The 19,306-nt window shown below is 41.6% G+C and overlaps 1 protein-coding gene across 14 annotated transcripts in view; it reads right to left on the reverse strand.

Moving 5' to 3' along the window:
* The window catches only part of DAGLA (diacylglycerol lipase alpha), an 89,786-nt gene that overhangs the window by 44,263 nt on the left and 26,217 nt on the right, over positions 1-19,306 (reverse strand). The window contains exon 4 of one of the 14 annotated variants that reach the window (XM_083699093.1): positions 1,010-1,270. The exons of 12 other annotated variants lie outside the window; for them this stretch is intronic. The gene's annotated coding sequence lies outside the window, so the exon portion shown is untranslated. Of the gene's footprint in view, positions 1-1,009; positions 1,271-11,625; positions 17,039-19,306 lie in introns of those variants that run through there. One more of the 14 variants, XM_083699097.1, reaches the window with a different exon arrangement.

Below are 19,306 nucleotides of genomic sequence, written 5' to 3' on the forward strand. Positions count from 1 at the left end.
TTCCTTCTCTGACTCAAAGGAAGAATCAGAAGGAGGGGAGGCATCACCTAGGGAGGCATCATCCCCCATTCCAGGATTCACCCAACTCCTCATACTCAGAAGGCAACCCCGGACTTAAATGCAGTCTCCACTACTCCTGTGCCGTAAGACAGCTGCAGAGTCAGGCAATGGCCATTTAAGAAACAGACAGTTCCTTGGAGCAGGTGGGATTAATAGCAGATCCTAAGCAGTCAGCCTTCATAAGGTCTCTGCATGCTGCTGAGAACAACCATTCTCCCTGAGTGATTTCCAGCAAACCCTCGCCATGGTCTCCTGGCCTTCCCTATTCCTTCCAGTAAGTGCCACTGCCTTCCCTGGTAGCCTTCAGCCAAGCTAGGACAGGGCAAATGCTGCCGTCCTAATATGCTAAGACTAAGACACACACACCATGGCTGCTTTTTGATAGGAAAGAAAACTGAGGAGTCCTAATCACATTTTTAAATACTGCAGTGTGCTTAACGTAACATATAGTTTGGCTCTAATTCTTTATGACATGAGGATGTAGCATGAGGAAGGAGCACTGCAGAATATACATCTGGAGGGTTAAGGCTTAGTGTAAAGAACAAGAACGAGGCCACAAGATTTCAGATAAAGTCACAAGATTTCAGATAAAACTAGGGAGATTTAGTTAAATCCACAATGCTACTAGATCTGGCATTCGCTGCAGAAGCACAATACATACAGAAGCTGAGCACAACAGGAAAATACGGAAATTGGCTTATGCATATCCCATTAGATATAAGAGACACCATATGCAGCCCTTAGGTTAGCACATCAGCCCAAAGCTACTCATTCCTAAGGAAGGCAGATACAGTGCTACACTGTCAGTTCAAAGCAGCCAACAGCACCTCATGAAGGGAAGGAACAGCAGAAGTGCCCTTGCTAGGACAAGGATGGAGTAAAGAGAGGCTGCAGCAAGATGGGTGAGCTGTGGGTTTGTGGTGACAGCATCTAGCAGGTGTGTGCTCACCTGTGGAATAGAACTGCTATCAATTCAGAGGTCCACTGACCTTGCTGTCACCTTGCCCCATCACAATCCCAACACACACAGTGCAGCTGCAACTCCTATTCCCAAGTTTTCATTTGGGTTTCTAGATGTCCTAGAATTAGTGCACTATTTCGTGTAGCTCAATGTTGTGAGTTCTTTTCTCCATTAGAATGGTCTCAGGTTGAGTTCTCAGCATCTCAAATCAAAAGAGCTCAAGTTGTATGAAGACGTCTGCCTAACACCCTGGAGAAACCAATACCAGAAATGATGAACCAGTGGTCTGACTCAGTGGTGTAGTGGAGGGGCAGAAGGCCCCGGCACAGAATCTGAGTGAGGTACAAAGCAGGAGCCTCCCCCCCCCATGTGCCTGGCATGCGAGCCCCCTGGGCGAGCACAGAGGGTTTCTTTGCCGGCCAGCAGATGGATGGGCCCCGTGCGCTGGGCAGGGTGCAGAGGGTGAAGAGCACACTCCACGCCCCGCCAGGCACTCGAGCCCCCATCCGTCAGCTGTGGGCAGGCACACACTTGATGGAGACAGAGCATGGAGGGTGCTCTCCACCCTCTGTGCCCCCACCCTGCACAAAAGCGCCTGCTTGCCCGATGATGAGCTGACCCTGGCCTGCTGGGCAGAAGCAGGGCCCAGAGGGTAAAGTGCACCCCCACTACCCTGCTCCCACCCGGCATGTGAGTGCCCACCCGTCAGTGGCAGGGGCTGGGGGAGCACAAAGGAAGGCCTCCACACTCGCCCCGTCCCCACCACTGAAGTGCAGCCATTCAAGCGCCATGGGGTGATGGGGCATGGAACCCTCCGTGCCCTGCTCCCAGTCAGCCAGAAGCGGCAGCAGTGATGGGGTAGCATGCCCACGGAATGGAAGATGGCAGGATCCTGAAGGATTTGCTCTACGAGCAGCTGGTTTCAGGCGCCAGACCTGTTGGCAGACCAACTCTGCATTACAAAGGTGTCTACAAATGTGATCTGAAGGCTGGCAACATCAACTCTGCATTGTGGAAATCATTGCAGACAATCATAATGGTGCACCTATATTTTCATTATTGATTCGCAATGACAAAAACAATAGCAAACATCCATTCCCAAACCATATGTTCGGTTTTAAAATTACCAAAAAATGTGAGTATAAAACTCATAAAATGACATGTCCACCTTGCAATTTGTCTGCCATGAGCAGCAGTTGAGTGAGAGATGTAGAGTACACATGTATATGTATGTGTGAAAGAGAACATGGCCATTATGTGAGGGGGAGTTTGTTGAATAGGTGCATGTGGAAGGGAGATCAGGTGGTATTTGTGTATCCATGAGAGGAGAAAGAATATTGTGGCAGCAAGATGTGAGAATGTGTGAAATACAGCTTATGGTGTGGGTGGATGAGCATACATTGAGGGGAGAGGAGGGAAAAGTATATAAATGACACCTTTGTACAATATAATCTAACTCCCTTGAGTTGGTGGGCTCTCCTCCTTCAGTCAAGAGATTCTGAAGAAAGAAGCAGTCAGAGCCAGAAATATGCTAAACCTTCAACTCAATCACCATCTTCAAAATAAACAAGAGTGATTTGTGACACCTTAGGTTTAAACACATTTATTATGGCATAAGATTCCATGGACCAGAGTCAACTTCATCAGATGCAGGAGGTTTTATCCTAAGCTGTCAGGTACGTATATAGAAAAAAATGTAAACAGTTAGGTCTCAGGGAAATGAAATGCAAAAAAAGGCTATGACAATTACATTAAAGCTTAAAGGTATGTATAATAAGTACAGTGATCATTGACAAAGCAGTGTTGATGATAATGCAAACAACCTGTCATTGATAAGTTAACATGTGTAATGGAATAAAAATGGTCAAAGCCTATACTTTTTACATTTCATTTCCCAATGACCTCATTATAGATTTTTGTTGTTGTTGTTTGGTCGTTTAGTCGTGTCCGACTCTTCGTGACCCCATGAACCAGAGCACGCCAGGCACTCCTGTCTTCCACTGCCTCCTGCAGTTTGGTCAGACTGATGCTGGTAGCTTCGAGAACACTGTCCAATCATCTTGTCCTCTGTTGTCTCCTTCTCCTTGTGCCCTCCATCTTTCCCAACATCACCTGCCAACTTATCACTTCAAACATTTGATGAAGCACACTCTTGTTTTGCTCAAGTCTCTGAAAATTGTTACAGCTTCAGCACACAATGTATGCACACACCCAGGCCCAGTAGGGGTTCCCCTTCATTGGGACAGTTTTTGGGTGCAATGGATGACTGCATGCAAACTCAACTTTTTATTTAAAAAAGGGACTTTGATAATGAGTAAGGACCAATAGAACATAGACAGGATGACCGATACAGTGAACTTTTCCCCAAATATAAACAAGCACTATCTTTACAAATATATAGGTTTCATTCAGAATGCAGCATAGCAAGTTTTTGTCTCACAGGCTTTCCTTCATCTTCTTTCCTTCTTTGTGCACAAGGGGAAGAGAATTAAAGCTTCTGTTTGAGGTTTAGAACAGAAGTAGGGAACGGGTTGTTTCCAAATAATAACTGGAAGCTGTCAATCTCCTCCTCTTGCGGGTGGAGGAAAGGGGTGTGTGTGACATGTGAGCATGAGGCTTACCACAACACATTATCAGAGTGTGGCCGCTTCTTTCATGCAAACCAACCAGGAAATGGAGCAGAGACAAATCAGTGACAGGAGAAAAATTGAGAGTTACAAATAGAATCAGATGCTAATGCTAAATGCCTGTGAGTCCTGGAAGACCTGCTCCCTGCCTTGCAGGCCTTTCCCCACCTTTTCCCAGAGGGTGGGGCTTTAACTCACTACAGGTACAGAAACTGACGCTGATGAACAGACTCTTGGGCTGGGGGATTTTGTTGGGGGGACCTGTTGATGTTGGTTTTTTGAATCTTTATTTTAGATATTGTGGTTTATGTGGCAATTGTTCAGTTTGGTTGTGTATTTTTAATGTTTTATTTCTTGTTTCTAACTATTTTTGTTATGTTGTAGTTATGTATTTTTTCATGTTGCAAGTCGCTTTGAGCATGGTTTGAACTGCAGAAAGGTGGTATACAAATAGAATTATGGTTGTAAGCATAGAGGCGTAGGTGGAGGCAGGCTTCAGCATGCATATCCCTATGTGGTTGAGGAACCATGCTCACAAGTATCTGCTGTGCATGTGGTTCCTTCCCCTGCTCAGTTGCTATGGCTGTGTGCATCAAACTGTGCAGCAGTCCTGAGGAACTGTTCAAGAGAGGGAGCTGAGCAGGGGAGCAGCTGGGTATAATATTTCTCTGCCCCAAACAGCAGAATAATAGTACCAGCAATTATCTGACCAGACACTGTATATATGCAGCCAAGGCTGATGCACACATTTGTAGCTGGATAAGGGCCAAAGGGAAGAAGTGAGACCTGTATGACCCCTTGTGTACTTTGCATACTACTCCACTAACAGACCATAGAAAGCCAAACCAAAGTGTCCAAACCACTTCTTCACTGTGGTGCCAACAATTACACAAAGCTAGAGAGTGACAGCATGCTAGAGACATCTGTGATTTAAAGTGATTTGCTCTCCTGATGCATTTGCCATTTCCACCCACAGATCAGATATTAAGCTGAATGTGACATATTTAAGGCATAACAAACCGACAGCTCTGTCAACCCTGTGGTGGCTGGACCACCTGCTAACTAGAAATGGCCAGCCGTATTATTTTGATGCAGCAATAAGAGGGTTGTATAACACGTAAATACGATCAGACCAGTCCATGAATATCCCTTTACTTAATCATTTATTAGGACTCCCCTTTTCAGAAAATGGAAAAATAGCCCTACCACCCACAAAATAATTCAAACTGCTCATTGCAAAGTGCTGGCAAAACTGCCCTGGAGTTTTAAAAATAACTTCCTATACTCCACCTTAATACCGTTATGCCATCCAGCCACTGTAAGTAGAGCCAAACTGGGCAAGTTGGAGCCATGATTCACGTATCTGCCTCATTCACATATAAAGAGGGGTGTACATAAGGTCTTGCTCTAACTTTAACATACTTTAAGGAGAGAGCTACACTCTGGCTTCCCAACACTCTGTAGTCAGTTACTTCAGCCGCTCTTCTCTAATTGTAGAAGTGAGCTAGGAACAGAGAATAGTGGCTTCGGGAAGTTGTAGGAAGGAAAAGATTCGGCACCCCTCACCCATGCAGTCCTTTCACTGTTTTTATTTGTTTGACTAGAACAGTTTTATGAAGTTTTATAATGCTAATTATGCAAAGCCCGATGAAGGATGGGACGAGTAATAAGGAAGGGGGAGGATAATTTCAACTGTAGCTGAAATAAAGGGGGAGGATAATTTCAACCCAGTGATCATTTCTGTAAGTTAATAGTAAGCAACTACATGAGGTTAGTACTGGAGATAAAGAAGTCACCTAAGAGTCCAAATGGATAGGTAGATGTCCAGCTATTTCCCCCCTGTCAGTTTCACATGCTAACACTAAACCATAAGCCATAAGGTACACAAGGTGTATACTAGCTGATGAATGCAGCCAGAGTCTGCTTCTTTCCTTCCTTCATGCAAAGTGCAAGCAAACTGTGAAGGGGCTAGCTTAGTGCAATGTCTGAACCTCGAATTTATTATTTATTGTTTATATATTGAATTTATATATGAAAGCTGCACCCAAAGAAAACTCAATTGCTAGCCGCTGTGGAACTGGATAGGAGGACCATAGGAAGCTGCATTATAAACAAAGCAGACCACCAGTCCATTTAGCTGAGCATCACTAACACTTATTGGCAGCAGCTTTCCAGGGTTCTAGGCAATAGTCTTTCCCAGCCCTACTTGGAGAAACAGGGGTTGAAAGTGGGACCTTCTGCATGAAAAACATGTCCTCTGCTATTGTTGTTGTACTTCTCTTTGTCAGGATGTACTTTATGAAAAACAATAATTTCAAAAGTGTGTCCACTTCTACAACCTGTTGGAGATAAGGAGATTTGTTTTAATATAGTCTTGATAAACTGGAAATGTATGATTATAGTTTATTTATTTAACAACAAGCCCCTGGATCTCATTTTTTACAAAAGGAATGTACATTCTGTGCCCCCTGCCCTCCACATTACAAGCTTGCCAGATAAGACACGTTTATGGCTGAACCTCCAATCTTTATCAGCCTGACTACAAGTATTCCAGATGGCATGCACTTAGCATGCCCGATTCAAGCGGAAACCAGCAATTATAACATGTATAAAACATCATCAATCTTCAGGCTGCTATTTTAAAGCCTATGAATAGAGCTCTTTCTGTCTCAGAACGTGCATCTTCACAATCTGGAGATTGTTCTTCTTTGGAGGATGTGATGTCATCCTTAGAAAATGTCTTCAGCTTTCTAGCCTATAGCTGATCGAAAAAATGAGCTTCTCTTTCAGATTCTTGAGCATCATCTCTGAAGGAATGTCACTGTGAAATTAGGTGGTGTGCTTTTTCAAATCAATTTCTTGCTCTGGTTGCCCATGGCCATTAGACCACAGAGGAAGGATGAAGCTAAGTATCAGGAGTAATTGTTCTCCTGGTGTGAATGGAAAATGGAAGCCTGAAACAGCCACAAAACAAAATGTCAGTGTCTTTACAATATGAGTGGAAAAAATATGGGCTGGCTCATATGGACTGGGAATACCTATTTCTAAAGTGGTATGTCCAAAGACAGATGTCCAGAAGACCTAAAGAGGGAGCAGAATGGCAGGGTAGGAGACAGCCTCTACCAACAGTATACTTGCAGAATACTTACAGGAAGAAAACAGGAGAGGCGAACAAATGCCTGCCACTCCATCAGTGATGGGCCTGGGGAGAAAGGTTAATAGTGCTGGTGGAGCAGAAAGTGAGCATAGCTTGTTTCCCACTTAATTAACACTAGGAGCCACCAGGTAAGATGACACTAGGTAAGCTATTAACACACATCCTAAGGGTCTTGAGTTGCAGCATCACATTCTCCAGATCTACTCAAATGTCTCCTCCACCCACGGTCACTTCAGAGGCAAAGGGAGGCTGAACCCTCCTTTCACCTCCACAACTGAGAGAGGAGAGTTGGGTTCACAGACAGTATGCTCAGTGCCCTCCTCTCAACACTTGCTTCAAGGTCAGGAAGGTGGTTTCAGCCCTTTTACTATGGGGGTGCTATTTGGCTCAGAAAAAGTTTTATCTGAGCCCCTGTCCAACAATTTACCTATTGTGGGTAAAAGGAATGAGAATCATTATTTGGCCCCCTTCCTTCCCCTCTCAATTCCTTTTAGATTCCTACTTGTATGGATTGTATAAGGAAAATTTGAAAACTCAAATTCAAGCCACAGGCCTCTTTATGTTTCTTACTTCCTCTTCAGAACTGAGAATAAGCATAAATGGAGACTGAAAAATGTCACTCATTGAAGTATAGCCCTGGTGATTTTAGTATTTCATTATCCTCTTACAATTTTGTACTCATTGGTGATGGCTGAGGCAAGGTATTTTAGAGGTTCTATCTAATTCCTGAAAAAACGAGAGTGCCTTCCTTGTCTATGACTGATCCTTCTGTCTAATTCCTGTCAAGTTCAAATTAAACTGAAAATACACCAGATGGCACTAAGCAACAAGCATTTTAAAATCCATCTTCTGTAAGAAGACGTCCCCAGACTTGTACACCCACCAATAATGCCTTGACTAACCTCCTCTGCAAATTACACAAGCCGAACAGAGTGCTATACTATCAATACCCTCAGCATATTTTTCAGAAATAACATAGATAAACATTCCCAGCAAATGCACTTAATAGATCTGTTTGCCAATGGTGTTGCCTAAATTCTCAGCTGTGCTTGTGAGGAAACTTTTTTTTCAAAAAAGAAGGGAAACAAACTATCAGGAGCTCTGGTTCTCTACCCCCTTCTTAAAGATCATACAAAGAATGCAGCAAGAGGTGGTCTGGGCAAAAGCAATATACACACACCTTGCTAAAACATTAGCAGCAAACCACTGCCAACAACTCTCAGAGAACTAGTCAGAACATGCTTGTTAACTCCCAAAGCCACCTGAGAAAGGAAAAATAAGCACATGGAGAGTAGTAATGCTTAAATTGAGTTCAAATCCAAGAGAGATGATGATTCAAGGAATGCGGCAATTAATTCTAAAAAGAATGACTTTATCTTCAGTAGAAGTAGAACTGAGTCCAGAATTCGATATTACTAAAAGTCTAATGATAATCAAACTCACTCTGTACTGCTGTATGTTTTTAAAAAGGCAACCTGAATCATAGTCATACTGGAATAAGCATCCTACATAAAACTATTCCATCTGGAAACAATTCTCAAATAATATAACTTTAATATATGTCAATAATGTGTTTATATAATATATAAACCAAGAGACTGAAATATATCTCAGCTGCAGATAATATCCTTCTAAAGAAAACATATGACTCCATTAGAGAAGAAACTCCTCTTGCCTGAGGAACATGAAATGATGTAATCAGACTTCTTCTCCATGTTAGTTTCCCTGTTCTTTTCCCCCCCTGCACCAGCTGCAGCCTGCCAATCCTTGAAGGGGCTTGCAAAATCTTTGGAGCATCTACAATCAGTCCTGTATGGTGGGACTTCAAAGTGCCCCATCACCTGATGTAATAGTGAAATCAAGGGACTGACAGGTGGCCTGTGAGGGCTAAGGGTAGTAAAAAATCTGGCCCGCCAGCCAGATCCATTTCACTACCTCTGCAGTAGACCTGCAACAAAGGAACACAACTCCCTTCATTCCTGACCATTGGCCATGTTTGGTGGTGAAAAGAGCTGAAACAACAACATCTGGAAGGCCACAGTTTCTTCATCCTGATTTAAAGGCTGAATATACTTGACTACATCCTTTGTAGACCATTTCTGCAGATTTCTGTTGTTGTAGACATGAACCAACTCTCATGCATATGAAGGTAACTCCTAAGCTGCAAAGTTTTCCATTTATAGGTGACAATATTATGTTACTTCCAACTTGAATTTATTTGAGTACATTCCATACTCTAAATGAATTTACACCTCCAGAATTCCTTACAATTACAGTAAGCTCCAATGCATCACAGTAACTTTATATCTGAACTTAAACCTTCAATTGCTGTTCTCTTAAACATAAACTAAGGTAAGCTTCCAGATAGAAGCAATTTTGTGCGATATCACTGCTAAAATCCTTACAAATAGGTTTATGGGACAATATGCTTTATAGGTATGAGATGCTATGTAGAGTTGTTTCCTATGCATGCAGCACAATTATATGCCTGTTTGTTCATAAATAAGCAACACAAAATTTAAAAGGATTTACTCTGAATTTCATTGTGCACTGGATAGCAGCCTTGTGATTCAATCCTAGCTATGTCTACTCAGAAGTAAGTCCTACTGAATTCAATAAGGCTTACTCCTAGATAAGTGGGGTCAGAATTGCAGCTGTAAATAATTTCCCCAGTTCAGTGATTATGAAATCAGTTACATTCTTTTCATGCTGGATTCTAGCTTAGTGAAACAAGCCTCTACTTCTAGGTGCATACTGCCATAAGGCAACATTTCTTAACATCAAAGAACTTGAAAATATCTCAGTGGTAATCTATTATATGACATGTTCTGAAGAAGGACATCCATGCTATTGCCAGCACATGCCACTTTCCAGTTACAACTGTTTCTACAACATACCTTCATTGACAACATCAATCCATTCATTTCTGGGTCTAGTCTTTTAGCTAAGCTACAGTTCGCGCAGCCACTATCATAGACAGGAATCTGAATTTATTTTTTCAATATTTTGTGAGGTGTCCTTTTAGTCCATCCTAAATTCTAGGGAACATTACTTTTTAAAGTCAATTTTCTTTCAGCCCGCCGCTAAAGTAGGCTGCATAGAATCACCACAGAATATTCTCCACAGAGCATTAAGGAAACAGTGTTTAAATGCCAAAGTATCCAACAATGTATCAAGGAAAGGACATGTGCTGTGCACCCCTATGGGAATGAACATCTGCACATAGGCATGGGAGGTTTTCACAAAACTATGAATGCTTTCATGCAGTATCATTTGCCTCCGATGCAAACAAAAGAATTTACATTGGGTCTATTATCAAGGAAAGGACATGTGCTGTGCACCCCTATGGGAATGAACATCTGCACATAGGCATGGGAGGTTTTCACAAAACTATGAATGCTTTCATGCAGTATCATTTGCCTCCGATGCAAACAAAAGAATTTACATTGGGTCTATTTTCAAGGGAAACAAGAAGTCATTTGATATTCTCAAAAGACTGCGGTATAGAATTGTTGTTTCAACCTGTCATTGTTTTCCTTGATCTACAATGCGTGTCTTCCTTTCATCATCATCAAAGATAAGGAAAAAAGTGAAATCTAGTATTGCCTAACCAAAATATGCAGAAATATATAGATTAATGATACATATCTAGCGCAGTTAGCAGTATGGGGTGGCTTCATTCCTCAGATTAGCAAACAGGTTTTTCCATAATCAAACTTTTAAGCCATCAGTGTGATTTCAGGTCATTGTTTGGCCCAAGGACATGAAGCAAAACTAAGAACAAAGGAAATACTTTGGCTTAAGTTACAGGCCCTGGAGAATAAAGTTTTGTCTCACAAAGCAGCCAGAAAAATATTTACTGGATGCTGCAATCCCTTTTTTTACTTTGCACTCTATCTTGGAGACTAGGTACAGACCCAACAAGTGAGACAATGCAAGCAGTATTCTCATTTCAGCATTAAGAATGCTCTCTCAAGAGGGAAGAAGGTATACCTAGAGGCCACTTTAAGTTTCCTAGGCCCAAGATCTTCACATAAACAGGCAGCAGAGATACATGAGTCTTTTTGTTTGTTTGAACTTTACAGGCTGCCTGTTCAGTTCCAGTCCCAATTTAAAGTGTTGATTTATAACCTATAAAGCCCTAAACAGCTTGGAGCCAGCATCTCTAAAGACACATGGTAGTGTCCTCTAGGTTATATAACTGCCTCTCTATGGAAGTTAGTATGTGACTGCCTGCTTTTATGGGGATGGGGATGGTTAGGTGGGAATGCTCTTTTCCATAGATCTTTTCATTATTTTTAATGTTGATTTAGACTAAATTTAAAGCTAAATTAACTAGTATTAGATACTTACAGTAATCATATTCTTACTGTTTATGCTGATTTTATTGCATTTTCTAATTTTTGCAGACAATTTGGTTTATTTAAGATACAGGATAATTTTTTTAGATGAAATAAACTATCTTTACAATCTTACTGTTACCTGCTTTCTTCCACTCTGTCATGCTCATAGTTTACTTTGCAAGATAGAAAAAAGTAGATCAGTAATATCATGGACAAGATGAAAACACAGAAGCAAGGAGAAAATGCCAAGATGTGGATTCTTTTTCTATGCATGCAAAATAAGCTTAATGTCTGCAAGTCTGTGTCACATTTAAATCACACATGCAGCAACCCAGAGCTAAATGGCTTCTCTCTTTGCACACAGACTCTCTAATGACTACACTCCCAAACACCCAGCATATACGCCTCCTACTCAACACCCACACACAGTACATTGTGCACAAATGTACAGCAAGCACATAATCTGCATGCACTTACCTTCTGCATAAGCCCATGTAACAGGGTCCTCAATGTAACTGTGACTTGTCTTCCTATCACACAGAATGTGCTTTTCAAATCACCCCTTATGTTCTCTACACAAGGAAGATTGCTAGAGAAAATTAGAAGCTGTTTCTAGTCTAATTATTTAATTAGATAACCCAATTTTTAAAAATATCTTTCAATTCCCAGATCCTCTCTCGTTATATAGTTCAGGGCACTGTAATACTTTGCAGCAGCCAGTGGAATATTTTTTTTCAAACCTCTTTATCTCTTACACTAAAGTCATGAATCGAAAACTGCCCTATATCTTTGCTGCACACTGTCTCTACTTAGCTTCCTTTATCAACTGCAGGCGCCCATGAATTTTGGTTGAATATGAAAGCCAATAACTGTTTGTAGTCAGTGACCAAAGAGAAGCTCTCTTACTTCCTGCTCTACAGAGGTGAAGTATTCTGAGTAACAGGACTTTACTTTATTTATTATATTTTTAATTAAATTTCAATACTGCCCTTCATCCAAGGATTACTGGGCAGTTTACAATATAAAAACACAAAAATGCATAACATAGTAACAACAATACCCCCCATAAAGTTTTAAAGGCCATAGATTGTTTAATTGGACAAAGGCCTGGGAGAAGTGGGATGTTTTTGCCTGGCACCTAAATATATGCAATGAAGGCACCAGATGAGCCTCTATGAGGAGAGCACTCCCAAAGCAGGGAACCCCCACAGAAAATGTCCATTCTCATTTGCTGCCCTCTGGACCTCTAGTGGAGGAAGCACACAAAGAAGGGCCTCAGAAGATGGTTGCAGAGTCCAGGTGAAATAAGGAGGGGTAGCAATCCAATCCATGATGCTGATGCTATTTTGTAGTTCAAGGCATAGCCTGGGACCATTTTGATACAGGTACCCTCTGTCTCCTAGCTGCTTTAAAAAATGTGGTACTCCTGTGGCTAAGTACTCTAGAGATTGAGTCACCAAGCTTAAGCATCAGACGTTATATCAGTGAAGCCCTAAGACTATGGTTGCATCAGTGCAAGGATTTTCCTTGCACAACATAACCTCCTCTCCTTCTCTTCCCCCTCCATGCACCCCCTAAATCTGTTCTGAGGGTTCCCCAACCTCAGGTTTGGGGGTAGCATGGGTTGCTACTGGGTGAGGAAAAAGTCAGAAGTCAAGTCTTTGTGTGCACCTAAAGAAGCTTTTGGGATCATTCTAGCTTATGGCCAACTTGCCCTTGTTCTCCAATATAAATGAAGAATCCTAAAGCAACCTCAACAAGAAGAGAAAAACAGAGCCTCTCTCAAAATCCACAAGATAAACATCATTTTGTAAGGAACTCCATCAAGATTTTGTGACACTGGAATTAATGAAGCAAAGGGAGGGGGAAGGGAAGAATGGCTAGCTGTCTCATCCAAGAGCAGGCAGAGTAAAGAAAATAACTGCCAGATCAGAAAAGGAAGATTAAGCAACACACCTATTATAAGAGATTCAGGTAAAATGTATAAAGCACCTGCTTTTGGTGACAACCAATTGGTCAGGGGTTTCATTGATGCCAACTTTCACAACTACACGTTACGTTTTAGAGATTGCAAAGGTTGTTGTAGTGAACTATGAATTTCCAGGGCATGGATTATATTTCATTTCATAAATAGACTACTTTTGGGAAAGCAACCAATATTACTGTATGAAATGTTTCTAAGAGCAATGGGGATGAATCCCAAATACAGAACACAGTGAAGCATGTTATACAAATTGGCTTTCAAAGCAAAAATTGCTTCCCAACAATTTGAAAGCTTCAAAATTTCTCACAGATGTCTTTCTTCCTTCTTCTTACAGTGCTCCTTCTCTTGGTCACAGCTGTGTTATGCCAAAAAGGCTGTATTAGCATGCAGAACCCTACTTTGATTCAGGAGACAGTCGTGCTAACTGGCCAAAGTAGAAGCCTTGCTGAGAGAGAAAATAGGAAAGCTAGTGGAATGGAGCTATCAATAATTCACTGAGAGTCCATGGATATCTGCTGACAATAGCCTTAAAAACATTCTAGGCACTTGGAGAAGGAAGAAATTCACAAAAAGGTACCTAGAACAGTGTATATGTGCTCTGGAAGGACAAAAGAGAAGAAAACACAACAACACATCCACGTGGAAAGAAACCATATTCAGGGAAAACAGAACATATTAATTGTGGGTGTATTTCAACTTCTGAATAAGAAAATAGTTACCTATTACATTCGTTATGTGAAAATTAGCTTCATGTAAACCAAGTTCTGGCGGCTGAGAAGTTAGAAGTCTCTCCCAGAGAAAGCTAGACAGATCATGCAGCCGCCACCATCTCTCGCTTTCCATTGTTTATCTATGCTTATCATAACTCTTCTTTAGCAGCTAATTGTCCCTACTCCTCTCCCTTCTAACTCCTAAGGAAATATAGATAGGCATAGATAAAGAAGTGGAGAATGGCAGTCAGCTTTCACTGACTTTCTCCAGGGAATGCTTCAGTATGTACTTTTGTAACCTCAGAAAATATTTAATAAAAAAGCATTTAAAAAAGAAATCTCAAGCCTAACTTGCATATGGTATATGGCTGCTTGTAAAACGCTAAGTGTAACATTTTGCTGACACCTTATGCACAAAAATAACCTCAATACAAAGCAAAGCTAACCAGGTGGGCTGTGGAATGCCTCTGAAAACAGTGTGTCCAATGGACTAACTTCACAAAAATCCTAAAGATGGCAGTTGCTTCACACATGCAAGCCAGACACTATTTTTCTCCCTCTGACTGTGACAAGATAACTGAGATTCCAGGGAAACGTTGCTATTAACCGTAAGTAAATCACCTGCTGGGTGGCAGGATGTGTGAACAGGTTGCACACAAGAATCAGTCTAAAAAGGAAGAGTAACATAAAAAATTAAGTAGGTACAACAAAGGCCTTAACTTTTCCCTTGATTGTGAGAACAAACCAACAACTCTGAATAAGATTCTATGGATTCTTTGGTCACAAAACTAACAGAAATCGACATCTGTGGAATGCACATTACACAAGACATCTGGGATTACTCCTTCTCCCCACTACCACATTGCAGAATCAATTTTCCTTTTTGCATAATTTATACTTGGCAGCGTTTTGGATGTTATTGTGCAGCAATTCTTCACAATGCCAGGAGTTCAGTACTCTACAGCAACTGGTCACAATGGCAAACATTCAGTGAACAGGTATCTTCTGTCATAGTGCATTAGCCAATTTTAAGCTAGCTCAGTGGGGTGGGGGTGCTTGCCCCTGCTGTTCTTTTTTAAATGGTGAAACACAATGCTAATCAAAGAACAATTGAATGTTGTGTGCAAATGAATTAACATCCATCCATCCATAAATAAGACCATAAGAAGAGCCTTGCCGGATCAGGACAAACAGGAATTTGCAGTTAAACATGAAGCGGGAGAGAAGGGATATGTAAATGAAGGATAGCGTGCAGATCATCAATCAGTCTTTTGATTTATTTTTAATAGAGAGGTTTTGCACAAGAGCTGACCTACAAAATCTCTCTCTGTGTGTGTTTTTAATGTATGAACAGGAATCAACAACTATAAAACATAAACTCTGCCAGCACTTCACTGCACCTGCCAAATGTACAGGTGAGTGGAAGGTTCTGCCAGTGATACCCTTGCCAGTAGCAGCCTCATCGACAGGGTTCTTTAGGGGCAGAGCTGGGCTGGCAAAGGATCCACTGGATCCTAACCTGGTTCAACTCCTGTTAATGGGACTGATCCTGGACTCTCTATGTGCCAGTTTGAAACTGATGCAGCAGAAATTGGCAGCAGCACTGCCACCCTCAACCTTCTGCCCTGGACGACTGCACATCCTGGACAACTGCCCTGGACAACTGCAGGGCTATGGATGTGGTGGTTGCTACACCACCCCATTCAGCCTCACTGCTCCCAGCCAGAAGTTAGGCTTTCTCCTCAAGTCCACCAAATCCAAAGCCATCATGGGTTTCAAGGATCCTTCAAAGCAGTAATTTTAACCAAGTTGATCATAAAAGATAAGAGCACATATTACATGGTACAAGGGGTTCAGCACAAAATGATACAGGTAATGGTGCCAGCAGTTGTTCTTGGGACATAGTGACTTTAACAATGCACATTTGTAACTTAAGTCTTGCAATAAGTTCAAGTTGTTCACATATTGCCATCATGGTATATTAATCCTTTATACATTCTACCAGTGATTCTCCATCATCTGTATAATCTATACTAAATTGTGGAAATATTGAGTATATGAGGTTTTGCTTCAGTGGAAACGATATTCAGGTCACTTGCAGCCCCATTTCTCATTTTATTTCACATCATCTCTTGATTAGGTAAAGGTAAAGGTACCCCTGCCCGTACGGGCCAGTCTTGCCAGACTCTAGGGTTGTGCGCTCATCTCACTCTATAGGCCGGGAGCCAGCGCTGTCCGCAGACACTTCCGGGCCACGTGGCCAGCGTGACAAGCTGCATCTGGTGAGCCAGCGCAGCACACAGAACGCCGTTTACCTTCCCGCTGGTAAGCGGTCCCTGTTTATCTACTTGCACCCGGGGGTGCTTTTGAACTGCTCGGTTGGCAGGCGCCGGAACCGAATGACGGGAACGTACCCTGCCGCGGGGATTCGAACCGCCGACCATGCGATCGGCAAGTCCTAGGCGCTGAGGTTTTACCCACAGCACCACCCGCGTCCCACATCTCTTGATTACATGCTGTTAATTACCTTATCTGATTATTTTATTTCTGGCAAGCTGCTTTTAAAAATCAAACCTTCAGCATAATGGTTCCATAACCACAAGGTCCTCTGTTGGCAAAGGCTCTACTATCAGCCCATGTAAGATAATGTCTAAATAAGGTTTTATAAACATGGCCAAACTTAAGCACCACAGTTGTGGCTCAACTCCAATGGGAACCACAATCAAGGACTGTTAAGTTATCTTTTTCAACTTCTACAGTCCCGGCATGTGCAGCTACTCTAAACAGCATAAAATAGGACAGGATGGGCAATACAACTTGACCATGTGTCCTCCATTTTCTTAAAAATGCAAGTAACCCAATACACTTCTACTCACATTCTGTTGTAGTCCTATTCTCCATACATCCAGATCACAATCCTAACTAGCCCTCATCATACAGAAGAATTGAATAGGCCTTAAAACTAATCAGGGCATCCTTAACAAAATAATAAATATCCTGTCCATTTCATAGATAGCAGTATATCAGAGTGACAATAATCAGTTGAATGTTGCATGGACAAAAGTCCTTTAGTCAGCTACAAATATGTGCAATATTTCCTCTAATTTTTGAATTATGCTAAAAACAAAAGTTATTCCTCAATTATTTCCTCTGATAAAGAAAGGAACTAGACTAGTTCCCGCACTACGCACCAATGAGGCCAAGGAACTAGACTAGAGGGCATTCCATGAGTCATCAGTGCTGCCAACTGACCTCAGAGGGACCACTATCCACTAGTGCAAAGCACTAGATCTCAGCTTACTTTCTTCTTATAGCAACTTCACACATTACCAAATTCCTAGATAGAAGACAGATTTAATGTTAACTCTCACATGAAGCTACCTATAGACATCACATGGGTTTTCGACTGAAGAAACATGTACTAGATGTACATGTACAGTCAGTTGCAGCTTCCTAGCAAGTGTACCTCAAGCAAGAAACCAGAGAGTAGAATTGTCAAATGCTACGTTTGCAGAGAGATTTTGGTTGTAGCATGGAAATGCCCTCTGTGCAGGAGTCGGATTGTGTGTGGCGCAAGCAGCCCTTAATCAACAGTAAGATATCTAATGAATGACAGTGCTTTGGATCCGGGGCGTTCTTCTCCCAGGACAGAGTAAACAGCAAAGGAAGGAGGAGAGAAAAGACCAAGAGAAAGGACTGAAGGGACAGAACATATGCATCATGCACAAAAGACATGCACACACCACTAAATTATTTAAGGTAACTATATTTTATACTTTTTCCATCCTGTTTCTTCATTACTTGGTATAATTAACATATTAATGGCCTAACTTAAAATACTGATCTGTTTATTCAGTGTTAGCTACCTGAGTTCCCCTCCAACTAGTACATTTAGCTGTTGTCTAATTCTCCTTTTTTGCAATTTCATAAAACTCTTCTGATTCTGGAGAAGCTGACTAGAGTATGCCTGAGTCAGCGCTGTAGCCCAGGCAGACAAGTGAGTGGGAGATGTAAAATATTTTTTAAACAAAAGCTCTATCACACACATAGAGCTTATCAAAATTGCAGCCACATATTCTGGTTTCTGATGGGTAAATTTCCACTACAACTCTACTATTGTACAGAAATCAGAGCTCATAATTCATCACTGGTAGAATAAATAAGATATAGTGGTTTTCAAGGATATGAATTCCTTTATCAAGGAAGCTTTCTTTCAGCTTGTGGCTCCTCTAATCTTCAGTATAGGGTAGAATAGAAAAACGCAATTCAAGAAAACTCTGCAATTCATTCTAGAAAGATGTCTTAAGAGTCAGAAATTGAACCATGCAGACAAAGTACCACCAGCCCTCTCACTAATGCAGAAGTTTACATTTTGGCCATGCTAAAAGCTCTGTTGTTAAAAGAGAAGTGTCTGTGGATGTCCAGCATCAAGCCATCAAAGAGGAGCCACTGAAATCAATAAAACAGGAACAGAAGAGACTCTTGAACCGCATTGTTCACTATCCTGACAACAAATACCTCAAGTGATCAGGAGACTAGATCAGATATTGTGATAGGAATTTTGAGGTCTTAAATATATGGTAATGTTCATAAGTGTACCAACTAAGCACGTACATAGATCAGCACAGGAAGACCCACCTGAAACCATTTTGATTCCCAAACTGACCAAATGTTTTCCCTGCAAGGAGGGAGGGGGGTCAGGGAGCCTTCCCACTGTCTCATGAATTGAGTAATCAGCATTTTAATGGGGGACAGACAATCAGGAAAGGCAATCAGATAACCTGGCAAACAGGAAAAACAACATTCAAATTTCTGTTTTAGACCGCCTTTTCTGTGATGTAGGTATGATGTATTTGGGGAGTGGTCTTAGGTTACACCCCTTCTGTGATGTATGTATGATGTTTCTGGGGGTGGTCTTGATCTACAGAGTGGTAATTATAAAGACTTTAAAAAAATTTTAAAGGCCTTGTGCGCCATTGTTCTGGGTTCCTCCTCCTTTCCTGCGGGTGAGGGGAGCATCCTGTTGCAACAGATCAATAAAGATCAAGCTTACTAGCTGCTTCGCTTCTCAATCTTCTCTGGTTGGCCTCTGTTATTTTCTCCTACCAATAGGAAACCTACGTAAGGACTCTATATGGGCTCTTGGATACCCCATAAGGGAAAAGGGCAATTTTCGTTTATTACAACATTCATAAAGATCATCCCACAAACTTTTTGCCCTACTAAAGACTTGAGATTTCCAGCATATCAAGTATTCAGATAATCAATTACTTAACCTCTTTCTTCTTTAAGTCCAACATCCCAGAGGGAGACACTGCAAACTACTGCAAACCTTTTACCAATACAGTGGTACCTTGGGTTACAGATGCTTCAGGTTACAGACTCCGCTAATCCAGAAATAGTACATCAGGTTAAGAACTTTGCTTCAGGATGAAAACAGAAATCATGTTCCAGCAGCGTGGTG

Source organism: Podarcis gaigeae (assembly GCF_964106915.1).
Source record: "Podarcis gaigeae genome assembly, chromosome: 1".
Classification (NCBI taxonomy): domain Eukaryota; kingdom Metazoa; phylum Chordata; class Lepidosauria; order Squamata; family Lacertidae; genus Podarcis; species Podarcis gaigeae.